The 25268-nt window shown below is 42.4% G+C and overlaps 1 protein-coding gene across 2 annotated transcripts in view; it reads right to left on the minus strand.

Moving 5' to 3' along the window:
- FAM110B (family with sequence similarity 110 member B) overlaps positions 1–25268 on the minus strand; it is a 144950-nt gene that overhangs the window by 70840 nt on the left and 48842 nt on the right. The window contains exon 1 of one of the 2 annotated variants that reach the window (XM_013969187.2): positions 3612–3778. The exons of the other annotated variant lie outside the window; for it this stretch is intronic. The gene's annotated coding sequence lies outside the window, so the exon portion shown is untranslated. Of the gene's footprint in view, positions 1–3611; positions 3779–25268 lie in introns of those variants that run through there. 2 annotated transcript variants of the gene reach the window in all.

Genomic DNA, 25268 nt, shown 5'->3' on the forward strand with positions numbered 1-25268 from the left:
TCATCCAATAGCAGATGATAGTTCCTGGCAATGCAGGCAGTTCCAAAAGCAATCCCTGAATTACTAAGAGCACAAGAGTTAGGAAGGCATTTTGATTTTCCTTTAAGATGCATTTTTATTTCTTATTTATTTTCTAAAAGATTTTTTCATGTGGACTATTTTTAAAGTCTTTATTGAGTTTGTTACAATATTGCTTCTGTTTTTTATGTTTTGGTTTTTTGGCCACAAGGCATGTAGTATCTTAGCTAACTGACCAGGGATCGAACCAACACCCCCTCCATTGTAAGGCAGTCTTAACCAGTGGACCACCACAGAACTCCCAATGATGCACTTTTAAATTACTGGATATATTAAAAATTATTTTTGAATCCCACATGATATAAATCTATCGAAATAAAAATACTTTCATGCAACAATCTAGTGTGCATTCTGAGAAGCAAAAATAGCAGAAAATACATGATAGTTTCTATTTATGACATTTATTACAGACCACAAATAAGACGACAAGTGATACTGAGTGCACGCATGCGTGCTAAGTTGCTTCAGTTGTGTCCGACTCTTTGTGACCCTATGGACCACAGCCTCCCAGGCTCCTCTGTCCATGGGATTTCGTAGGCAACAATACTGGAGTGGGTTGCCATGCTCTCCTTCTTGACCCAGGGATCAAACCCGCATCTCTTCTGTCTCCTGCATCTATAGGCAGGTTCTTTACCATTAGCGCCACCTGGGAAGCCCCTAGAAGAGGCCTAATGTCTCCAAAAACATTTTCACAGCCCAGGCAGGTTTTGGAGTGTCAACCCTGCAATATTTATCGATTGCCAATGACAGACTTCCTTCACTGCTTTTTTTCTTTTTTTTAAATTATTTATTCATTAAATTTAGCTGTTTTGCGTCTTGGTGCCTCTGTGGCATGTGGCATCTGAGTCCCCCGACCAGGGACTGAATCCAAGTCCTGTGCATTGCAAGGTAGAGTCTCAACCCTAGGACCACCAGGGAAGTCCCTTCCTCAGTGCTTTTGATACCACAGATGCCCAGGGAGCCAGCCAGAAAGCTACCTGCAGGTAGAACTCTGCAGCTCTTCACTTCCCGGCGTCCACTGACCATTCCTCCTTTCTTTCCACTAGAACTTTCAGACCCTGTTCACCTCAGTTTCTTTGTGGAACATCAAATCTACATGGAAGGACTTTTCAATTTTAATCTGATTATCATTTTTCCTACTGTGATTATAAAACTCTAAAAGAAAAGGTTAGAAAGCATCACTTGGATAATGTTTTACTTTTAAACTATTATATGTTTTATACTCGAGTTCATGCTCACAGACCTATTTTTGATAGGTCAGAAATGTCATTCATCAATAAAAAGCTATAGAATTATAAGAAGAAAATGTTCAAGTGCCTCAGACACTAATTTTTACTTCTTTATCTCAGAAAAACATAGATTTCCCTTCTTGTAGTTAAAAAAACTTAAGATGTGATTCATCTGAAGATAAAAGTGCAGATTTTGTTACTTTGCAACAACATAAATAACTATTTGGTGCTACCAGAATAGAAAAATCCCCCTTCGTGTATGTTAAAAGATCTTCTGGGATATCATAGTAAATCACTACACAATATTCACACACCATTATATTAATGTTTACATCTTTAATAAGTTCCTTCTAGACACAGAAAGTCTCAGGATCCAAACCTGAGAGTCAGCATCAGCCAGAACCACTTCCTTCGGCTTCCCATGATGCACAGCCTAACGAGATGCTCACAGGGAGGTTCACACGGAGTACCTTTGACAACAATAATTTACTTTTAAGACAGTCAACTTCTTAGAATGCTCTAAGGCCAAGGTAATTTAGGAAGCATTTTATGAGATTCAAAGAAGGAAAGGGGAGAGACAAGGATGGGATCACATCAATTAATTCCTCCCCAAGTGTGGGTCCAAGCCCATCTGTGGGTAGGAGGTTACTTTCCATATCTGCACAGGCAGCAGGTCAGGCAAAAATGAAGAGGCAGGAGGGTTCCGGGCAGGTGAGGAAGAGCAAAGCCAGGAACTGGACTGTGCCCTCTGCCCCCTCTACACATCCTGGTGAGATGTGACCAGGGGTGTGGTTTGCATTATCGGGGCGTCCGAAGAGGAAGTCAGAGCTGGCTGCAGGGGGACTCCTCCACTGACCATCTCACCAGACACAGTATCTCAAAACTGAGATGCCGGATGACAAGGAACCGCATCCAACTTATTACAGACAACACCCTATCACCATAAATGACAAACTTTCAGAATATACCTTGTTCTTTTTTTACAAACTATTATTCGGGAGAAAAGAGTATGCCCCAGGAAAGGATTAGGGAGGGAATTTGCAGGGGCTGGGAGGTATGGGTGGGGAGAAAACCACAGTTAGTATTCTGAAGTTGTCCTCCACCAAAGAACACACTGAACGCCTTGAGCCAGATTATAGCTTCAATTCAAAGCAATTATTTTAACCAGATTCTTAAATGGCAACGTCTGGCTTTTCAGGAGTAGGGAGATAATTCCTGACGGCTTTCAGATACCAGCAGGGTTCTCCACCGATCCCAGACGCATGGTGGCAGTCAGCCAGCCGTGTGACTGGTGACTCAATACACAAGTTTCTGTGGTCTCCACCGTCTGATATGGTGAGGACATCAATTTTTAAGTCTGGGGGCTAAACAGTGGCAAGGGGGCTCTTTCCCAATAAAACAGAACTCCGCAGAGAAGCTGTACTCTAGATACGCTGAAAAGCAAACACTTCGATTGCATTTGCTTGCGTTTCTTTAAGCTCAGCCTTGGCTGTTTAAATATTTTCTTCTTCCCAATGCAACATCTTTATTAGAGAATTCAAGATTATTTCCTGTTTGATTTACAAAATCATCCAGGCAACCACAAAGAGAAATTTTTCAGTGTTGTTAAACATCAGTCAAAGTGGCAAGAACCCCACCTTCTGTGATGTCAACTCCCCATAACAGCATCCCTGTTAAACAAAGCCTGAGCCAAAAATTCTGTCTGGCACCGGGCGAATACACACCTTGCAGTGTCTCTGGAAGAATGGGATATGCAAACATCCTCTACAAGAAAGAGGCTTCATGAAAACTACAGAAGGGGAAACAAAGAGAACCCATCCAAAATGAAGGCTGCACAGATCTTTGAAGAAACAATAGAGGTTACTTCTGCTGAGACCCTGCGCTGACACCAGGAGGGCCACCGCTCTGTCCTAATTAAAGTGTGATTCTCCCAACTCTCCTCCAGGGTTCATTATTCAGGAGAGTCCGGACCCGTGCAAACAAAGTCGCCCGGGTACCAAAACGCACCTCCAGAGACACCTAAATGGATGCAGCGTCGGGCTCCCCCAAACCGCAAAGAAACCAGTAAGATTCGCTCCCTAGCACTTGCACTCTAGCATCCAGGTAAAAACAAGGTTCCCGCCCCGAAGAAGCTGGTTGTTTACCAGTTCAGCCTCCTCCGGGAGAGCTTATTTGAGATGGAACGCTGGAGGGGTGCGTGATATTAACAAAAGCAAGATCAAATTAAGCAGATGACATGATGAGCACGCTTCATTTCATGCATGGCCGTGTTTTGCAGGCGAGATAAAGATGCAAAGTAATTACCATGAGCTGAAACTTTTTCCCTGAGCCCTTTCGGCAGCCAGTGACTGCCCTGCTCTCACAACAAAGACGACCGCCTTCTCCTGGGTGCCCGATTCCTTCTGTAACGTTACCAGCTAAGCACCTCGGCCGTGGCCAGGACACAGCGGAGTATTTCTGTATCCGTGTCTCCAATGCAGCATAAAGAGTTCTGTGGAAACCTATCAAACCGGCGAGCAGCTAGGCTGGCAACCAATGAGGAGCGGCTGGGGCGGAATCCGGCACATGCTCTCTGAGGCTCAGCTGTCACCAGCGTTTAGCAGGCTGCTAATCTAATTATAGCTAGTTTGCTAGCACAGAGCGACCAGAGCCAAGCGCAGGAGCAAATTAAATTTTAATAAATGAAACCCCGCAGACAAAATCATCTTGATTCCTGTCACTGTGAGGATTGATGGGTCACCTTATAAACCAGAAGTGGTTTTTAAAGTGCATTCTTGTTTTTCTTCCAATCTAGAGAAACAAAGAGTGGTTAAATCAATGTATGGTGTGACCAGCTTCCTTCAACTTAACAGATTCCAGAGAATATGAAAAAGAATGTGTATATATAGAGAGGTATAACTGAATTACTTTGCAGTACAGTAGAAATTAACATGACACTGTAAATCAACTATACTTCAACAAAATACATTTTTTAAAAACTTATATTCCAAAGAATATGAAAAAGAAGATGTATATTTATGTATAACAACCACTTTGGTATAGTTGAAACTAACATGACACTGTAAATCAACTATACTTCAATAAAATAAATTTTAAAAAAACTTTACAGATTCCAAAGGATATGAAAAATTAAGTGTATATTTATGTATAACTGAATCTCTCTGCCATACAGTAGGGTTGCTAAGAGTCGGACACGACTGAGTGACTTCACTTTTACTTTTCACTTTTATGTATTGGAGAAGGAAATGGCAACCCACTCCAGTGTTCTTGCCTGAAGAATCCCAGGGACGGGGGAGCCTGGTGGGCTGCCGTCTATGGGGTTGCCCAGAGTCAGACGCGACTGAAGCGACTTAGCAGCAGCTGCAGCAGCAGAAATTAACACAGCATTGCAAATCAACTGTAAGTGTGTTAAGTTGCTCAGTCATGTATGACTCTCTGTGGCCCCATGGACTGCATCCCATCCTCTGTCCATTGGATTCTCCAGGCAAGAATGCTGGAGTGGATAGCCATTCCCTTCTCCAGGGGATCTTCCTGACCCAGGGATTGAACCCTGGTCTCCTGCACTGCAGGCAGATTCTTGACCATCTGAGCCATACTTCAGTGAAATAAATTTAAAAAAAAAATAAACACCGATTTTAGCACAGAGGAATAAATAATAAATTCAGTAGTAGGATGATATTAGTGGTAGTGGTATAAAATTGGAGTTTTTATTTACCTTGATAAGCAATTTGCCACTTATTTGTCCTAAAGTGCTAACTAGTCTCTCAATATAGCTTGAAATACCATGCTAATTCCCACCCATCCTGAGAATGTACTAATCAAGGTGTCAAAAATCATCACTTTGACTACAGTGATGAATAATAATTCAGAAGCACAAGAGATGGAAAAGGGGCACCAGAAGTCACTGTAAACTAAAAAATTAAGGAAATCTGCCCACAGCACAATTTCTTGGTAAAAATAGCTTCAGAAACTGAATCTCGCGAGAGGCATAGGAGAAAAGCATGGTTTCCAACAACCAGGCTATTGGGATCTGCTATTCCTTGCTGTGTGACATGGGGCAGGTGACTGGATGTCTCTGAGTCTCAGAGGCAATAGCGGGAAGTGTCTTGCAGCATCATTGCCGGGAGCTGTGAGCACTCAGTGCTCAGCATGGACCCTGGCACAGAGCAAGTTATAAATTAAGCTGTTATTCATAGCAGCTATCTTTTCACAACACCACAGTATCTCCCTCCTTTCCTGGTACCAGACTACTCTAAAAAGAAGTATCTAAACTTCTCCAGGGCACAGCTTTGTCAGAAACACCATTTAGAAATAATCAACGGGAACAGAATCTAGAAAGAGGGTACTGATGAAACAATTTTCGGGGCAGTAACGGAGACACAGACATAGAGAACAGACTACGGAGATGGGTGGGGGGAGGGAGGAGAGGGTGGGACGACCGGAGAGAGTAGCATGGAAGCAAATACACTGCCGTGTGTAAAACAGCCAGCCAGCGGAAATTTGCTGTTTGCCTTGGGGAACTCAAACCAAGGCTCGGTAACAACCTAGAGGGGTGGGAAAGGGTAGGAGGTGGGAGGGAGGTTCAAGAGAGGGGACATATGTATACCTATGTATAATTCATGTTGATGCATGGCAGAAACCAAAGCAATACTGTAAAGCAATTATCTTTCAATTAAAAATACATTTAAAAAAGGAAGTAATCAATGGTGACAAGCCAAGAGCAGACTTGATAGCACGCAGAACCATTACTGGTATTCACTGTACTAACAAACATTGCTTCCCCTCCTTCTTTTTGGATATGTACTATTCACTAACCTCAGCTGACTCTATATGAACCAATCTCAAAAGGAATTGTCGGGAAATGAGGGATTATAATTTCATTTTGTGAGTGATTTGTAATATAGGTTAAATGCTATTATAAATCTGAAAAGGGCTTCACTGGTGGCTGAGATGGTAAGGAATCTGCCTGCAATGCAGAAGACCTGGGTTCAATCCCTGGGTGGGGAAGATCCCTTAGGAGAAGGGAATGGCAATCCACTCCAGCATTCTTGCTTGGAGAATCCTATGGACAGAGGAGGCTCGTGGGCTACAGTCCATAGAGTCACAAAGTTGGATATGACTGAATGACTAACTACATACATCTGAAAAAGTATTTTCAATGGGATATAAATTGAGAAGGTTTGTAATGAGACTGATTAAATTTAAAATGACACATTTATGTGAAAAGGGCTCACAGTGGAGAGGATAGCTAGTCAAATGCAACTTTTATCCTTTTATCTTCCAATATGTTCCTCAAAATTAACAGTCCTTCAATCATATTAATCAAATCTCTTAAAACTTCTTTTTCGTAATTCCCCCAAATCGGTATATGTTCTACCAATCCAAGTTCCAATCCAATGATAACATGCAAACTTCTCATTTCTGTAACTTTGCTGTGTTTTGTTTTTTCTTTGAAAACCTTTACAAAACACTGACGTGCTCAACCTGCCTTCAGCACATGCATAATGCTTGTTAAGTGTAGCAGTAGTATGTGTGCGCTCAGTCGTGTCTGACTCATTTGTGACCCCTTGGACTATGGCCCACCAGTCTCCTCTGTCCATGGGATTTCCCAGGTAAGAATACTGGAGTGGGTTGCCATTTCTTTCTCCAGGGGATCTTCCCAATCCAATGATCCAACCTACTTTTCTTACGTCTTCTGCGTTGTTAGGCGGGTTCTTTACCACTAGTGCCACCTGGCATTATGATTTGCTGTGAGGAACCAAATCCTCCCAGAGATTAATTAGTAGCTGTGGGGGGAAAAAAAAAATTACTATGGGGCATCCTTCATCCTTCCCTCTTTGGGTACCACAAACTGTATGAGAAATAATCCAAGGGAAGGAATATCATGGCCGATAAATGTCAGAGCAAAGCACAGAGAATCCTGGTCTCTACATCAAAGAGTGAAAAACTGAGGAAATGCAGACATAGACACCAACCGTGAGAAAATATGATAGACACAAATTTCTTTAAATGACTGTCCCAGGTGCTACTTCGCAGCAGCGCCTGCATGGATTATCAAAGCGCCATCACCATTATCGGGAGCTAAAACTCCAAGAGGAATTGGCTTCAGTGATTTGGCCTAAGGCACAGATCCCCGGAGGCTGCCAGCATCCAGCCTGGTACCACTCGCAGGCATTCATCTGGGAATGCCAACAGCTCTGCCTTCCTCTTCATGGAACAGACTGCTGGCTCAAAAAAAAGGGGCACTTTTAAAAAGCTGTTTGATTAATTTGTCTCATGCCTGTTTGGTGTAAGACATTAAACACACTTTGTAAGAGAAAGAAGCAATAATCCCTTCTTAGGTCTTATCTTTCAACACTGAGAGCCCATATATTAGTTCGAAACTGGGTAACAGTTAATTGCCGATCATTCTTTCTTTAATTTTTGGCTGTGCTGGGTCGTCGCTGCTGCGTGAGAGCTTTTATCTACAGGCGGCGAGCAGGGTCTGCTCTCTAGCCGTGGTGCACAGGCTTCTCACTGCGGTGGCTTCTCTGGTCGCGGCGCGCAGGCACCCTTGGGCTTTAGCAGCTGTGGTGCACGGTGCGTGTTGCTCTGTGGCGCACGGTGCGTGTTGCTCTGTGGCATGTGGGATCTTCCCAGACCATGAATCAAACCTGGGTCCCCTGCAGTGGCTGGCAGATTCTTAACCAGTGGACCACCAGGGAAGCCCTGCTGATCATTCTTCTTATCACTCTTCTGGGGGAACCTAGATCATTTTCTTCCAATGATCCTCGTTTCCTAGGACTGGTGAAATGAGATGAAATGGCAGGGAGCAAGGAGACAGAAGGACTCGGGAACCTGCAAGGAGGCCAGTTCTGGAGATACTGACACGAGGCTTGCTTTGCCTGGGCAGCAGCTGTCACCACATTAAGGTGCAGAAGCCCTGGGCACCCCCCGTACAAATAGCTGAAACACACTGCATCGTCTCTACGCTGACGATCTAGGGCAGCTCATAGCTGCTCGGGGAGGGACTTCCTAGGACCCACTGGCCTGGCGTGGTGGACAGCATGAGTCAGCGATGACTGACCACAGTGCCAAGATCATGGGTGGTCTCCCAGGGACCACCTCCCCATTTCCTTGGGCCACTTGCCTGCCATATCCCCCTAGTACAGATTTACATGGTCCCAACCTCTCGGACCGTTTGTCACTCCAGCCCGCTCAGTGGACTACAGAGGGCAGTACTCTTGACTTTGAAATGGCTTTATCACAGGTCCGTTTTTCACTGGATCAGCCCAGGGGTGCCCATTTCCCTGAGAGTGTGCCTGCTTCTCAGGCCTCAGAGTAAGAGATCACGTGGTAGAAGAAGAATAAAAAAGCTTTTAGGTGGAGGTGTTTGTGTGTGCTTCAGTCAGGTCCGACACTTTGCGACCCCATGGACTGTAGCCTGCCAGGCTCCTCTGTCCATGGAATTCTCCAGGCAAGAATACTGGAGTGGGTTGCCATGCTCTCTTCCAAGGGACCTTCTCAACCCAGAGATCGAACCTGTGTCCCTTGTGTTTCCTACATCACCAGGCGGTTCTTGACCACTAGCGCTACCTAAGAAGCCCTTAAATGTAGGACTAATCCTCAGAAAGATTTGTTACTCAGTTGTGTCCAATTCTTTGTGATCCTGTGGACTGTAACCTGCCAGGCTCCTCAGTCCATGGGATTCCCCAGGCAAGAATACTGGAGTAGGCTGCCATTCCCTTCTCCAGGGGAACTTCCAAACCCAGGCATTGAATCCAGGTCTCCCACATTGCAGGCAGATTCTTTACCATCTGAACCACCACGGAAGCCCCCCAAAAAACTTACACACGCATAATTCACATCTGCTGTGTCTCATTCACTCCTTCTGGCCTCTAGCACCTGGGGCCAGGGTGTGGAAGGCCCAAGTGCCGACAGCCTGGTGATTCCATTTTGTTTTCCTTTTCACTAAAACCATGTCAAAGCTATGGTTTTTCCAGTAGTCATGTATGGATGTGAGAGTTGGAACATCAAGAAGGCTTAGCACCAAAGAACTGAGGCTTTCAAACTGTGGTGCCGGAGAAGACTCTTAAGAGTCCTGTGGACAGCAAAATCAAACCAGTTATCTAAAGGAAATCAACCCTGAATATTCTTTGGAAGGACTGACGCTTGAAGCTGAACCTCCAATACTTTGGTCACTTGGTGCAAAGAGCTGACCCACTGGAAAAGACCTTGATGCTGGGAAAGACTGAGGGCAAGAGGAGAAGGGGACGACAGAGAACGAGATGGTCGGATGGCATCACTGACTCAACGGACATGAGTTTGAGCAAACACTGGAGATAGTGAAGGACAGGGAGGCCTGGCATGCTGCAATCCATGGGGTCACAGAGAGTAGGACATGCCTTAGAAACTAAACAACAACAACAAAAATAAATAAAAATAAATTAAAAAAAATAAACTTCAGGTAAAATATGAATAAAGGATGGACAATTTTGTTCATCAAAAAAAAAAAAAAAGAAACTAAACAACAGCAACAACATGGTTGCTCCTACACACACACAAAATGAATTATTATAATCCATGGATATATAATTAAATATTATTAAAATCTGATATATACTAATTATTATAATCTAATACTTAGAAGGGAAGGAAATGGCAACCCACTCCAGTATCCTTGCCTGGAGAATCCCATAGACAGAGGAGCCTGGCGGGCTACAGTCCATGGGGTCACAAAAGAGTCAGACATGACTTAGTGACCACATAACAACAAACAATAATTAGATATAATAATAATTCCTAGACATTGTTATCTGATAAAAGCTATGAATTAGCTGGCAGAAGTTGACCTGAGCTTAAAAGCTTCCCTTCCATTCTCAGGTCATACCAAGTTTCCTGAACTCCACCAGGCATTTTTAGGATTTGAATGTGTTTTCCTCATTGTTAATCTCCATCCTCCCAAAAGGACCCAGGATTAGACTCCCTCTACTGACCATGGCATAATCCTTATAAAACCTTCAATTACAATAAGTGGATTAATGTCCTAAATTTCAGCTCTGTCTCTTGAAGTGGAATGCCTACACATTTCAGTCAAAAGCAGTTTTCTACAGTTGTAAACAATTCTATAAAGTATTAGTACCAGTTCGGGAATGCAATTCTATGTATATTGTCCAAAATCAAGACATATAATCTTGCATCAGTAAGGCATGTTACTATTTTAAGCAAGAGCTTCATGGAAGAACTTCAAGTATGCATGGCATGAACGTTCATAATTATATTTTAACATGACTAACTTTGAAAGATTAGACTTTTATCCAAACAAGTGTGTAACTACAGAACATAATTTGGTATGAAATTCATCTGATGTCTTTATGAAACTTTTAAAGCCAGTAGAGACCAAAGAATGAATTTGAATAAACTCTGGGAGATAATGAAGGACAGGAAGCCTGGTGTGCTGCAGTGCATGGAGTTGCAAAGAGTTAGATATGACTGAGCGACTGAATAGCAATAAGACAGAGGTCAAAGAGCAGCTGTCTTGAAAAGGGCCACAGCAGAACCTCAGAGGTTACATCCTGAAGGATACTCCTTGGGAGAATGACATTGCTAGAATAATACCATCATATGCTTCTCACCCTTTGTCTCATTATTTTTTATCCCAGTATAGCCATCTTCCAGGCTTCCCAGGTGGCTCAGTGCCAAAGAACCTATCTGCCAACATAGGAGACGTGGCTTCAATCCTTGGGTTGGGAAGATTCCCTGGAGAAGGAAATGGCAACTCACTCCAGTATTCTTACCTGGAAAACCCCACGGACAGAGCAGCCTGGAGGTCTACAGTACATGAGGTAAAGAGAGTAGGACACAACTTATCGACTAAACAACAGCCACCTTCCAGCTGGCAACCTTAGATAAGTTACTTAAGGCCCTCAGGCTTGAATTTTCTCATTTGTACCATAAGTATGATGATGCTGTGTAATAAAATGAGTTAATATACACAGAAAGCATGTAGAGAGTGCTCAGCATATTGCAAACATTATTTAAGATCTCTCCACTTGGCTGATGGCAAAATTAAAACATCCAGGCCAAATGGTATTAATGTAATTAGAAAAGCTGACCCTCTTAAGAAAAAGGACTAGATAATAAAAATAAATAATCATATACCCTGAGTACAACACAGATGGGAAACGCTATACTGTTAAGAGTTTATTAATAACATCTAGAAATTATGAACCTTATGTAGGCATGACTTTTTTTTCTGGGATAATCTGAAAAAACTTCTTGAAAATTTTACAAATGTGTATACATTTACCCCTGGCCACTCACTTTGAGAAACTCATCCTAAGGAAATAGTTGGGATCAAGTGCTAAATTACAAACCATTCAGGATATGTGCAAATAAACTGCAAGTAAGGAATTTATCACAGTATCCTTTATTATAGAGCAAAAAGAAAAGATCATTCAACAAGAGCCATTACATAAATGATGGTGTATAAATAAAATGAATGGAATAGAATGCGGCTATTTCAAAGTTATACTTTAGAGGAATATTTATTAAGTGGAAATATAGCTGAATAGTAAGTGAGAGATGAATCGATGTATATTATCCTACTTTTGTTAAAATTATTTCTGTATATATATGCACAATTTTCTGTGACTACATTTGGAGAAAAAGTCTAGGGGCAAATGTGAGAGTGAGAGTAGCTTTTATCTTTGCATGGTCAACTTGCCTGAACTTTAAAATGCTTCCACTGTGCTCTTAATTGGAGAAGGCAATGGCACCCCACTCCAGCACTCTTTCCTGGAAAATCCCATGGATGGAGGAGCCTGGTGGGCTGCAGTCCATGAGGTCGCTAAGAGTTGGACACGACTGAGCGACTTCACTTTCACTTTTCACTTTCATGTGCTGGAGAAGGAAATGGCAACCCACTCCAGTGTTCTGGCCTGGAGAATCCCAGGGACAGAGGAGCCTGGTAGGAGGCCATCTATGGGGTCGCACAGAGTCAGACACGACTGAAGCGACTCAGCAGCAGCAGCAGTAGCAGTGCTCTTACTAATGCTGAACATAACTTATTCTTCTGGCAATTTTATTAAATATCACTTTATTATTATTATTATTATTTTGGCTGCACCACGCAGCATGTGGGATCTTAGTTCCCTGACCAGGGATCGAACCCAGGCCCCCTGAAGTGGAAGCACAGAGTCTCAACCACAGGACCACCAGGGAAGTCTTTGAACATAAATTTTCAATTAAAACTTGATATTTTCCCCACTCCTACCGAAGAAAAATAACAAATGACAGGAAACAAGTTTTTAAGGAGTGGCTCCTCTAACATCTCAGGCTCCCAGGTGCCTGCTGCCTCCCCAGGGTCAGTGTCTCTGTTCTCCTGGTAGTTTATAGGATACAGCTCAGCTTTGCTAACCAGCTAGCAAGTAGCAATTTCAGCGACCAGGATTCTGATGTGCTAATTGTTCTGAGCCAGAAGTCAAACCAATAGAGTGGGAACCAAAGGTTCAGCCTGGACTGTCAATCTGTTGATGCTTATTAAGCATTAGAGCCTCAGCTGATGCTGGAGCAAGGACTCACTGCTCACTACGACTCAGATAGTTCTTTCCTAAGTCATCTGGATAATTCTCTCCTTTTACCTAAAGGCACCCTTATGCATTTAAAAGATATCTCCGGGTTCAAATCCCTGGAAAGAAGCCATGAAGGTTCAGTGATGGAGAAAAAAGAAAAGAATTTCTTTGGATATAAAGGCAGAAACATTAGCATTACTGAAGATTGATTGGAACTCTGGCAGTTTGGGAAGAATGCTTTGCTACTCCTCCAGTGAGAATTAAGTTTAAAATAAGGTAGAGCAAAGCAGGGGCCTCCCAGATAGCTCAAAAGGTCAAGAATCTGCCTGCAATGCAGAAGACCTGGCTCTGATCCCTGGGTTGGGAAGATCCCCTGGAGAAGGGCGTGGCAACCCACTCTAGTATTCTTGTCAGGAGAATTCCAGGGACAGAGGAGCCTGGCAGGCTCCGGTCCTTGGGGTCACAGAGTCATGACTGAGTGACTACTACTTTCACTTTGGAAGCAAAGCAGTCACCTTTCAGTAAGTGCCTGAACTGACTCTATTTTCACCCTCACAGTTTAAAAAGTCTTGCAAATCACAGCTCAGTATCATTAACAGACAATGGTTCCAAGGTTTTGTTAGAAAGATATTTCCATTTATATGCGTAGATTTTAAAGGTAATTTTGTTATATCTGGGGACCAATTTTTAAAGTTCTACAATAGAAATTAAAGTGCAAATGGGATTTACTTAACAGAAATTTGCCTTGAAGCAAACTGAGCTCTGTTCTACCTATACTGTTAAGCGTGTAATCACCTGTAATGTCAAAAGTCAAGACATTTTTTTCTCCTTACCGAAAATAATCATCCCCCAGTTTCTTTTTGACTGTGAAGTTCTTCATAAATGGTGACTGGTTTTCTGAATCTAGATTCCCTAGATTCCTCTTATTTCTATTTTCATACATAGGGATCCTTTTCTAAATTTCCTTTTACAGCAAAGAATCAATTTTTCATTATATAATCGTGTTCAAGGCAGGGATAATAATTAGGGAAGCTTTTTCATTTAACAAGTGTTATTCTCCTGGAAAGGCTTCCCCAGTGGCTCAGTGGTAAAGAATCCACCTGCAATGCAGGAGACCCGGGTTCAATCCCTGGGTCGGGAAGATCCCCTGGAGGAGGAAATGGCAACTTACTTCAGTATTCTTGCCTGGAGAATCCTATGGACAGAGGAGACTGGTGGGCTACGGTCCATGGGGTCTCGAAGAGTTGGACAGGACTGAAGCAACTGAGCACACGTGCATTTCCCTGGAAAGTTTACCACTCAGTAATCTGAGCAGAAAAATATACTATGTTCTTCAAGAATGAGGAAGAACTTCTTTGAAGAGAAAGAATCCTTTGAAAATATGACCATCTGAATAGTTTCTGAGTAAAATCGAAAATCTATGTCACTTATTTAAGGTTCTTGCTTGGGTTAACAGTGTATACTTTATGGACACAATAAAGGAAAATGTTGTCCCTCCAAACAGAACGGAAGAGTCTGTAAATTTCTGGTGATGCTTGAAAGTCATTTCTTTAGATGTGGGTTCCGTCTATGTAGGGCACCTTTCGCAAGCCCAGTATCAGTGTATCGGGTAGAACAAGCACCTGGAAAAGATAAGCTTCACTGCATATTACCTTTATCATATGTATGTTATTAGCTTTGAAACTGGAAGTGATTTGAAGGACATTAATTCCCCTTAAAGGAAACTTTCTTGGGCTTCTCTTTCACTTTATTTTCAAAGTCAGATTACAAGCTAATTTAAATTTCAAGTATTCTGATTACATTCCTCTTGAATGACTGCTCCTGATCTTTGCCAAGTCAGTGTTCCCATTCAGGGCGAAGCTATTTTAATTCTACTGCAGGCAGGTCTCCTAATGAAGAGGAGAGTTTAAATTCCTCTTATGTGGAAGCGCACATGATGAATGTTTTTTAACATAAAGTCTGAGTCAAGCCTACACAATTGGCTTTCTTGTACTAAATTATAGAGAAGGCTTTTAAATGAATATTGCAGAAATGTTCTGCCATAGGAATAAATGGCATAAAGTTCCTGACAGATTAGTGTGAAAGCACTATAGGAGTCTACAGGGCAGCGACAGGAACTGCCCACCTGATATCATGATGGTATTTTGCACCTATATAGATTAAAGAAGCTTTGGAAGTTTTAATCATCTTCCTCTAAAGGGGCAAGCATAATCTTCAAATTTGCTTTCACTGTTGTTTAAGAACAAGCATAATTTGAATATGTGATGCAAGTTTGTAACCTGGCTTTAAGAAGATGGTACCTGGTGTTCCCTTATCCTGAGAGCGAGGGGTGGAGGGGAAGTGGGTGGTTCTTAGTTTATTTTATTTTGTCTACATTGGGCACAGCTCATCCACATGAAAGAGTGGATCCTGGCTTGTCTGGCTGAGATACACAGGAAACCTTATAGGCCTTGCTCTTCCATCAGTGGGATGGATGGTCCAACCGATGAGAATCAGTACTTGAGCCTATGGAGACGCTCTGGTTGACAGCCAGGGTCCCACAGAGATGAAGAAAAGACCTTCTGCCCCAAACCCTGCCCTGGGACAGGCCAGGTGAGGAAGGAGAGAGAAGGAACATCTTTCTGATGTGTTATTACAACTTTTCTTAAAATGTCCTCATTTTCAGCAATGGAACATATGCAGAATTTTTTCTATTATTTTCTTTTTGAAAAATAACTTAATTTCTGTCTTCCCCAAAGATGCTGATGCTGTGTGCCTTTTGGGAGGATCAAACAAACAAACAAAACAAGCCTCTGTGGGGAACCAAGAGAAAGCAATCCTAAAGCACCGCTATTTTAAACAACAGTGAGGCTCAGTCGTGTGAAATTAATTGGAATTTCAGTCAATCTATCGTTCCTCCCCATTTACTAGTTTGGGGGCTGCTCTGCAGTCTGTGCTCACTCAGGCCTTCATACGTGTTTCTTTTCAGCATGACTCTATGACCTAAATTGCAGTGAAATGGAATGTATGACACCAAATTTCTCATGTCTGAACAAACTGAAGTCATCCAACTGCAAAGCACAGTCCACCTGCAAAATTCCTGTCAGTCATCCATCAGTTTTATTCTGCATTTGGTGGAAATGTATGCCACAGTGAGGAACCCACAGCGTGGTTGCCCTGAATTCCAACCGATAAGAAAGGATTTCCCGCCCAGAAAAGGATAGGAAGCTACTAAAGACGCTGAAATTCCAACGCTGTCATTTAATGAGAATGAACAAGTTAGATCAACAAGGCAGAGGGAGAGAGAGCTCAGAAACAGACCCACAAAATTACAACTGACTTTTCACAAAGGAACCCAGACTATTCAATGAAGGATGAAAAGCCCTTTCAACAAATGATGATGGGACAGCCAGATACCCATAAATATTGACCTAAGATAGCTCAGAGACCTAAAAGTTAAAAACTCAAACTATAATCCCTCTAGAAAAGGACATAAGGGAAGATTTTTGCAACTTTGGGGTAGGCAAAAATTTCCTAGAGTCACAAAAAAACACTGACTGTAAAAAAAAAACTTATCAAATGGTCTTTAAAAAGTTTTTTCAACTTCTGCTCATCTCATCAAGACACTGCGAAGAAAATGAAAAGGCAAAATGAGAGAAAATATATCCTTTACATAAATGTAAAAGAACTTTTAGCCAGAAAAAAATGAAAGAACAACTAATCAATAACAAAGGACAATCAAAATGCTTAAAAAAGGTGAACACTTGAACAAACACTTTGCCACGAAGATGCACAAAAGACCTGGGAGTATATGTAAAGATGGTCAAAGACATCCGTCATGAGGGACATACAAATTAAATCCATAACAATACACTATTCCATAGTCACTTAACTTACTAAAAATAAAAAGACAATAGCAAATGTTGACAAGAATATGGAACAAACAGACTGTCACACACTGCTAACTAGAAAGTCTGAATTAAACAAACATTGATCCCGATTATCCAGTAATTCCACTCAGGGGTATTATCCAAGGTAGAAGAAAATGAATATCCATAAAAAGACTTATTCAACAATGTTCACGCAACTTTACTCAAAACGTCTAACTGGAAACAACCCAAATGCTCAGTAACAGAAGAACAGATAAACAAATTGCAGTACATAATGAAATAAATATTACTCAGCTACTGGTACAAAAAGGATGAACTTCAAAGACATGATGAATCTTGAAGACATGCTATGGGATGAGAGGAACCAGTATGAAGGGTGTTCACTGGATGATTCCATCTATGTCACGTAAGACTAATTTAACTGGAATTCCAGTTGAAATATTTCAAATCCTAAAAGATGATTCTGTTAAAGTGCTGCAATCAATATGCCAGCAAATTTAGAAAACTCAGTAGTAGCCACAGGACTGGAAAAGGTCAATTTTCATTCCAATCCCAAAGAAAGGCAATGCCAAAGAATGCTCAAACTACCACACAATTGCACTCATCTCACACACTAGCAAAGTAATCCTTAACATTTTTTCTCCAAGCCAGGCTTCAACAGTATGTGAACCATGAACTTTCAGATGTTCTAGCTGGATTTAGAAAAGGCAGAAGAACCAGAGATCAAATTGCCAACATTCATTGGATCATCGAAAAAGCAAGAGAGTTCCAGAAAAACATCTATTTCTGCTTTATTGACTATGCCAAAGCCTTTGACTGTGTGGATCACAACAAACTGGAAAATTCTTCAAGAGATGGGAATACCAGACCACCTGACCTGCCTCCTGAGAAATCTGTATGCAGTTCAAGAAGCAACAGTTAGAACTGGACATGGAACAACAGATGGGTTCCAAATCAAGAAAGGAGTACCTCAAGGCTGTATACTGTCACCCTACTTATTTAACTTCTATGCAGAGTACATCATGTGAAATGCTGGGCTGGATGAAGCACAAGCTGGAACCAGGATTGCTGGGAGAAATATCAATAACCTCAGATATGCAGATGACCCCACCCTTGGGGCAGAAAGTAAAGAAAAACTAAAGAGCCTCTTGATGAAAGTGAAAGAGAAGAGTGAAAAGTTGGCTTAAACTCAACATTCAGAAAACTAAGATCATGGCATCCAGTCCCATCACTTCATGGCAAATAGATGGGGAAACAGTAGAAACAGTGTTTATGTTTTTGTGTTCCAAAATCACTGCAGACGGTGATTGCAGCCATGAAATTAAAAGATGCTTACTCCTTGGAAGAAAAGCTATGACCAATCTAGACAGCATATTAAAAAACAGAGACATTACTTGGCCAACAAAGGTCCATCTAGTCAAAGCTATGGTTTTTACAGGAGTCATGTATGGCTGTGAGAGTTGGACTATAAAGAAAGGTGAGTGCTGAAGAATTGATGCTTTTGAACTGTGGTGTTGGAGACGACTCTTCAGAGTCCCTAGGACTACAACAAGATCCAACCAGTCAATCCTAAAGGAAATCAGTCCTGAATAAGCATTGGAAGGACTGATGCTGAAGCTGAAACTCCAATAATTTAGCCACCTGATGCGAAGAACTGACTCATTTGAAAAGACCCTGATAGTGGTAAAGATTAAAGGCTAGAAGAGAAGGGGACTACAGAGGATGAGATGGTTGGGTGGTATTACCGACTTGATGGACATGAGTTTGAGCCAGCTCTGGGAGTTGGTGATGGACAGGGAGGCCTGGCGTGCTGCTTTCCATTGGGTCGCAAAGAGTTGGACACGACTGAGTGCCTGAACTGAACTGAAGACTAATTTATGGTGACAGAATAGAATAATATTTTTCCCAGAGTGGAAAAGGGAGATCTGATTAGAATTTACCTTCAAAACCCCCATATTGTATTAAAAATATCATCTTGTTACCAAGTTTTGAAAAAGGTTTATTATTGACTTGACATCCTAATTAAATTATATTTCAAATTCTTCTGAACCTTTCAATATCTCATTTATGTGTATTAATAGTGTGCTGTGTATACACAGAAAAAAAATGACTCTATTCTTCATGATTTTAAATGACAGTTAAAGTTTACTCATTTAATATTGTGCCTGTTTGTGTGTATACTCAGTCATGTCTGACTCTTTGCGACCCCATGGACTGTAGCCCACCTGGCTCCTCTTCCATGGAATTCTCTGGTAAGAATACTGGAGAGGGTTGCCAATTCCTTTCCCAGGGGATCTTCCTGACCCAGGGATTGAACACATGTTTCCTGCGTCTCCTTCACTGCAGACAGATTCTTTACCACTGAGCCACCAGTGAAGCCCCAGGAGGTAGTAAGATGACTTTTACATCCAGTTTCACTCCCCGACTCCTCAGGTCTCACACCCAATACTATACATTGAAACCAAACAGAAACATTTTTAAACTGAGCTGAAGTTCCAGAGAGGGAGAGAAAAATATTTTAAGTCAGGCCAAATATTGAACAAAAATTTATAATAAAGCATAAAACTCCCTGAGATACAATAATTGAAAATATTTTCCTGGAGCACCAAGGCCCACTGTTGGAAGGCCTTGTCCTGCCTCTCTGAGCTTGCTGTCCTAGGGATCACGTGGAAGTCCCATGTGTGCGCCCGGCTCCCACATGTCCATCTCCAGTTCATCTCCTCCCCTGACCTCAGGATTGCCAAGGCATACAGCACCTCAAGGTCTCCATGTATCTTTCCCCTCCTGGCAAGGCCCTCCCTGGTCCGCATCTGCATCAGTTTCTATTGCCTTGTAACAAGTATCCCACCCACCTACTACTGCACAGTCTCTGTCGAGGCATGGCTTAGCTGGGTCTCCCAAGGCTGCCCTCAAAGTGTGGTCTGGACAGCCTTCCTCTGCAAAGCTCAGGGGCCTCCTTCAAGTTCCCGTGGTTGCTGGCAGAATTCAGTCCCTGGAGGCTGGAGCACTGAGGCTCCAGCTTTCCTACTGGCTGGGAGGGCCATCCTCTTCTCCAAGACACAGTTCACAGCTCCCTTCTCCAAGGCCACGAGGAGAATCTCCATTGCCAAGACGGAGTCTTACAGGAGATAACCTAGTAGTCACAGCAGTGTTATTCATCCCTCTCACTGTATGCCATTAGCCCCACCCACCCAGCACAGGGGTCATCTCAGAACTCTCCAACCATGCCCTCTAAAATGCTAGCACCCACTCCCACAACACACACATCTGCTCATCTCCCTGCTTTATTTTCCTCTGTAGTACTTTTAACAGTTGAAATAACAAATATTTGATATATTCTTCTATATTTCAGCTTCATCTCACTGAAATGTAAGCCTCACTAGGGCAGAACGTTTGGTCTGTTTTTCTTTACCACTATATCCCCAGTCTGCAGAAGACTACCACCTGGCTCAGAGCAACTTATCAGCAAATATTTATTGAATGAATAAATGATTTACTACCTAGGATTGCCTGAGAAATGTCAGCATCTCGACATCTCCAATTTTACTTCTAAGCACAGATTTCTGTGACCTTTTCCCACTATAGTTAGTTGCCTTACATCAGAACTTTTAGTCACAAAAGATCAAGCTAAACGTTATCTTTTCCACAGTTGTAAAGCTATATAGTGGTATTTTATTTATAGTTTTATCAGCCAACTATGTGGTGAGAATGCCACACTAAATATATGCAAAACCCACCATTTTTAAGCTTGTGTGAAAACAGATATGTTTAATGTCCGGTTCCCAGGCTCAGAGATGACTTCTGTTTGTTTGTTTTTTAATCTTAAAAATAATCTTTGGTCAAACAGTGGAGAAAATAGGAAGTAAAAACCAAGGTCCTTTGAACACTGACTCCAAGAAAACCACAAGTATGTGACTAAGTCAGTGACTGAAACAAGACCGAAGTGTGGTGTTTGGAGGCAGTGAACGTAACCGTGAAATATGCATCTGACCGAAGGCTTTTCCTGACGTCCAGGCTAAAAACCTCTTACATATGGATGTGTGTGCCAAGTCCTTCAGTCATGGCCAACTTTGGGACCCCACGGACTCTAGCCTGCCAGGCTCCTCTGTCCATGGGATTCTCCAGGCAAGAGTACTGGAGTGGGTTGTCATTTCCTGCTCCAAGGGATCTTCCCAACCCAGGGATTGAACCTGCATCTCTCATGTCTCCCGCACTGGCAGGCAGGTTCTTTACCACTAACACCACTGACAAGCTCTTACGTACATACAGCCTCCACTAAAAGTAACCGAATAGCACTCAGCTGATCACAGGTCAGGCAGGTAGATTGTCTCTTTCATCTTGTTTAACTTTCCCTACTCTTGTTTATTTAACTAGAGCCACTACTACTAATGCAATTCAAGGAACACAATAAATTTTTAAATCTCCCTTGCCAATGATAAATGAGCGTTCACTCCTGCCTCCCTGGCTGGTTTCTCTTCTGCCTTCTCTCCTCTAACCATATATATGGTTTAATCTGCCCCAAATAGTGATTTTGGCAAGCCCTCTGGTTATGAACACAGGGTGGCTCCCTACAGCCTCACTGCTCAAGTTCATGGTCTTCCCTAGGACCTCACTTGTGAAGTTTCTCACCTAGGCTAGGATGTAGCCTGGATCAGCCTGGTTTCTATGTTAACTGCAAGACTCTGACCTCTTGATTCCATCTTCTTCTGGCCACCACTGGCCTCAGGATGATTGGCTAAAAGAATACAGATCAAATGAATGAAAATCATAAATATCAAACCCTAAGTCTTACTAACTGTAGAAACATATCTTCACCTGGAGGACAGACTTCTCTAACTCTTAGAAACACAGTAAGGTTAAGAAAGAAGAAAGTCCATGAAACAGTCTCCAGTGTCTCAAAGTGAAAGCATCATAAAGGTAAACAAAGTATTACGGGGACTTCCTGGTGGTCCAGTGGTTAAGACTCCAAACTCCCAAAGCAGGGGGTCCAGGTTGGATCCTTGATCAGGGAACTAGATCCCACATGCTGCAACTAAATATTCTGCATGCTAGAACTAAGACCCTGTGAAGCCAAATAAATAAATATTTTTTTAAAAGGAAAGTATATGGAGGTAAATTTGGCATTTCCCAAGCATCTTAACTGAGCTTTCTGTGAAGGCAGAATGCAAACAGTGGCCCCAGAATTCCCAGCACCTTGGGGCACAGCTCTGCCCAATCATAGGACAGTAAACACAATGGACTTCACTCCTGGGATTAGCAATGTTATAAGGCACATTAACCTCAGCAAGGACTTCCCAGGTTGTTCTGTGGGTAAGGAACCCATCAGCCAATGCAGCTGATGCTGGAGACTTGCGTTCAATTCCTGGTTCAGGAAGATCCCCTAAAGAAGGGCATGGCAACCCACTCCAGTATTCTTGCCTGGAGAATCCCATGGACAGAAGTGAGCTACAATCCAAGGGATCACAAAGAGTCGGACATGACTGAAGTGCCTGAGCAGGCATGCATGTACAACCTCAGCAAGGGGGACTGATTGGGTGGACTCTTTACTCTCTTCACCCTTTAAAAGCAGAGAGCTTTCTTTGGCTGGTCACAGAGGAGAAAATTAAGAGACTGCAGAGACTATAAGCTGAGGGGGCTCTGACATGGATGCTGCTCTGATGCTGTCAGAGGGCCCAGGATAAGGAACTACGAGTGGTTTCAAGGAACTTTTAGGAACTGATGGCAGCCCTCAGCCTCGGTCTTGCCTACAACCTGAATGAGCTTAGAAACTGAGTCCTCCCCAGAGCCTTGATCTAGAACACAGCCAGCTAACACCTGGAGTGCGAGACCCTGAGCAGATTTAGTCTAGCCAGGAAGGACTTGTGATCACTGAACCCTGAGTTGAGAAACAACTTTGGAAATATCCTGCAGCAAAGGAAAACCAATGCTCTTTTTTCTAAGGCCAGCTTCTATCTGTTCATAGAAAATAACATTGTAAAAGCACCTCCCAGTACTGAAAACTGTCCTCATGGGCAGAAATGTATAGCCAACAAGTGAACGAGGACGAAAAGCATAAGAGCTCTTCCAGGAAATCACTTATCTTTCCTACAAAACCAAGATATTTGGGACCAAGCAGAATATACAAATCTTTAATGATCATGCCTACTCTGGGGGCTTCCCTGGTAGCTAAGATGGTAAAGAATCTGCCTGCAATGCAGAAGACCCGGGTTCAAACCCTGGGTGGGAAAGAGCCCCTAGAGAAGGAAATGGCAACCTATTCTAGTATTCTTCCCTGGAGAATCCCATGGACAGAGGAGCCTGGGGGGCTACAGCCCATGGGGTCACAAAGAGTGGAACACAACTGAGTGACTAACATGCATGAGTGCGCACACACACACACACACACACACACACAGGCCTACTCTAAAGATTATCATGTATGAGTAGGACATCTCAGAAATGTCAGAAGAGGAACCAGCCCTTCCATGATATTTTACAAACATGATCACCAATGGCATAATGAACATTATAATTTATTCAGGTTTCCATGATATATAGGAAAGGCGCTCATATTTTATTCATCAAAAGAATAATTGATTATCTACACAGTATCCTTTGTAAGTGCTTATTGACTAGTTCCAAGAAAGGCTAAGAAATACATGCCATCTACATATTATACAAGAAAAAGTAAATATTAGACGATGTTTGCCCACTGCTTTTCTTAAGAGTAACCATTAGTCACTAAAATACACATATTCTGCATTTCATTTTGCTTCTATAAGCAATCCTACTTAATTTATAGATATTTGTATCATTTCTACCCCATGCCAGGCTCCCTGCTAGGCACCAAAAAAAAAAAAAAACATAAGATAGTAAGTCAGTGCCTGAATTCCAGTTATCCAGAGTCTGTTAGGAGAAACATGTCTATAAAGAATTGAAACAAGCAATTTCAGTCAGTAGGATGTTAGTATTATGGGGACTGCTTAAGATGCAGTGTTACCTGTGAATTATGTAATCTTGGTGCAATGGTGCTGTGCAAGCATGCTTGCTCAGTCAAGTCTGATTCTTTGTGACCCCATGGACTGCAGCCCACCAGGCTCCTCTGTCCATGGGATTTCTCAGGCAAGAACACTGGATCAAGTTGCCATTTCCTCCTCCAGGGTATCTTCCCCGACTCAGGGACTTTAGCTGTATCTCTTGCATTTCCTGCATTGGCAGGCGGATTCTTTACCACTGAGCCATCGGGGAAGCCCACAATGATGCTGAGCTGTCAATTAAGACAGTGTGTATTTCCATCTGTCCATCCATCCAAGACGCTCACGAGTTAAACAGAAACAATTGACTGAATTAAGGGCTGTTCTGACATTTGTTGTGTGCCTAAGGACTGTGATTAACTACGTATTTTTAATGAAGGAAAACTAGCTTTTCATAAAATACATCTGTTGTTATTGTTCAGTCGCTAAGTCGTGTCCGACTCTTTGAGAGCCCATGGACTGCAGCACGCCAGGCTCCTTGTCCTTCACTATCTCCTGGAGTCTGCTCAGATTCATGTCCATTGAGCCTGCGATGCCATCCAACCATCTCATCCTCTGTCGTCTCCTTCTCCCCCTACCTTCAATTTTTCCTAGCATCAGAGTCTTTTCAAATGAGTCAGCTCTTCGTATCAGATGGCCAAAGTACTGGAGCTTTAGCTTCAGCATCAGTCCTTCCAATGAATCAGGGTTGATTTCCCTTAAGGTTGACTGGTTTGATCTCCTTTGAGTCCAAGTGACTCTCAAGAGTCTTCTCCAGCACCACAATTTGAAAGCATCGATTCTTCAGCACTCAGCCTTCTTTATGGTCCAGCTCTCACATCCACACATGACTACTGGAAAAACCATAGTTTTGACGACATGGACCTTTGTCAGCAAAGGGATGTCTCTGCTCTTTAATATGCTGTCTGGGTTTGTCAACGCTTTCCTTCCAAGGAGCAAGTGTCTTTTAATTTCATGGCTGCATCTATCCATTGTTTAATATGAAAGATGGCTTATAGATCTTAATCTGCCACAATTAAGTGTACGCATCTCTAATATGACAGTCTGAGTGCAACAAACTTTCCCCATGCATGGAAAGGGAACATTATCTTCCTCACTAACCTCCAAAATTCCCCAAATAAAGTTATATTAAAATCATGCTGACTCCCCAGAAACAGAGCATACGAGAGTTTGGGACCTAAATCAAACCAAACATTTCACCCCTGACCCAGCAACGTAAAATAACAGTAACTGTATTCTGGGAGGGATAGAGTGATTACAGTAGAGAATACTGAACATTACAGTTTATGAACACACACACACAGTATCTATTCTACCAGTCCTGCTGGGAGGAAATGAAAATCTTAATCCCCATCATTCCACCACGGTTTTTCTTAAGTGAGAAATTTCCCTGCGATAATGCTTGTCTTATTTGGCGTTTATTTTTAAAAGGATGAGCTGTGACTTTTCGCACAAGCTGTTTTCAAATTCCACCACTTAAAATTATTCCTGAAAGAACTTTCTTCGGCTCAGCCGTCAGATGTTTAA

Source organism: Capra hircus, chromosome 14 (assembly GCF_001704415.2).
Source record: "Capra hircus breed San Clemente chromosome 14, ASM170441v1, whole genome shotgun sequence".
Lineage (NCBI taxonomy): Eukaryota > Metazoa > Chordata > Mammalia > Artiodactyla > Bovidae > Capra > Capra hircus.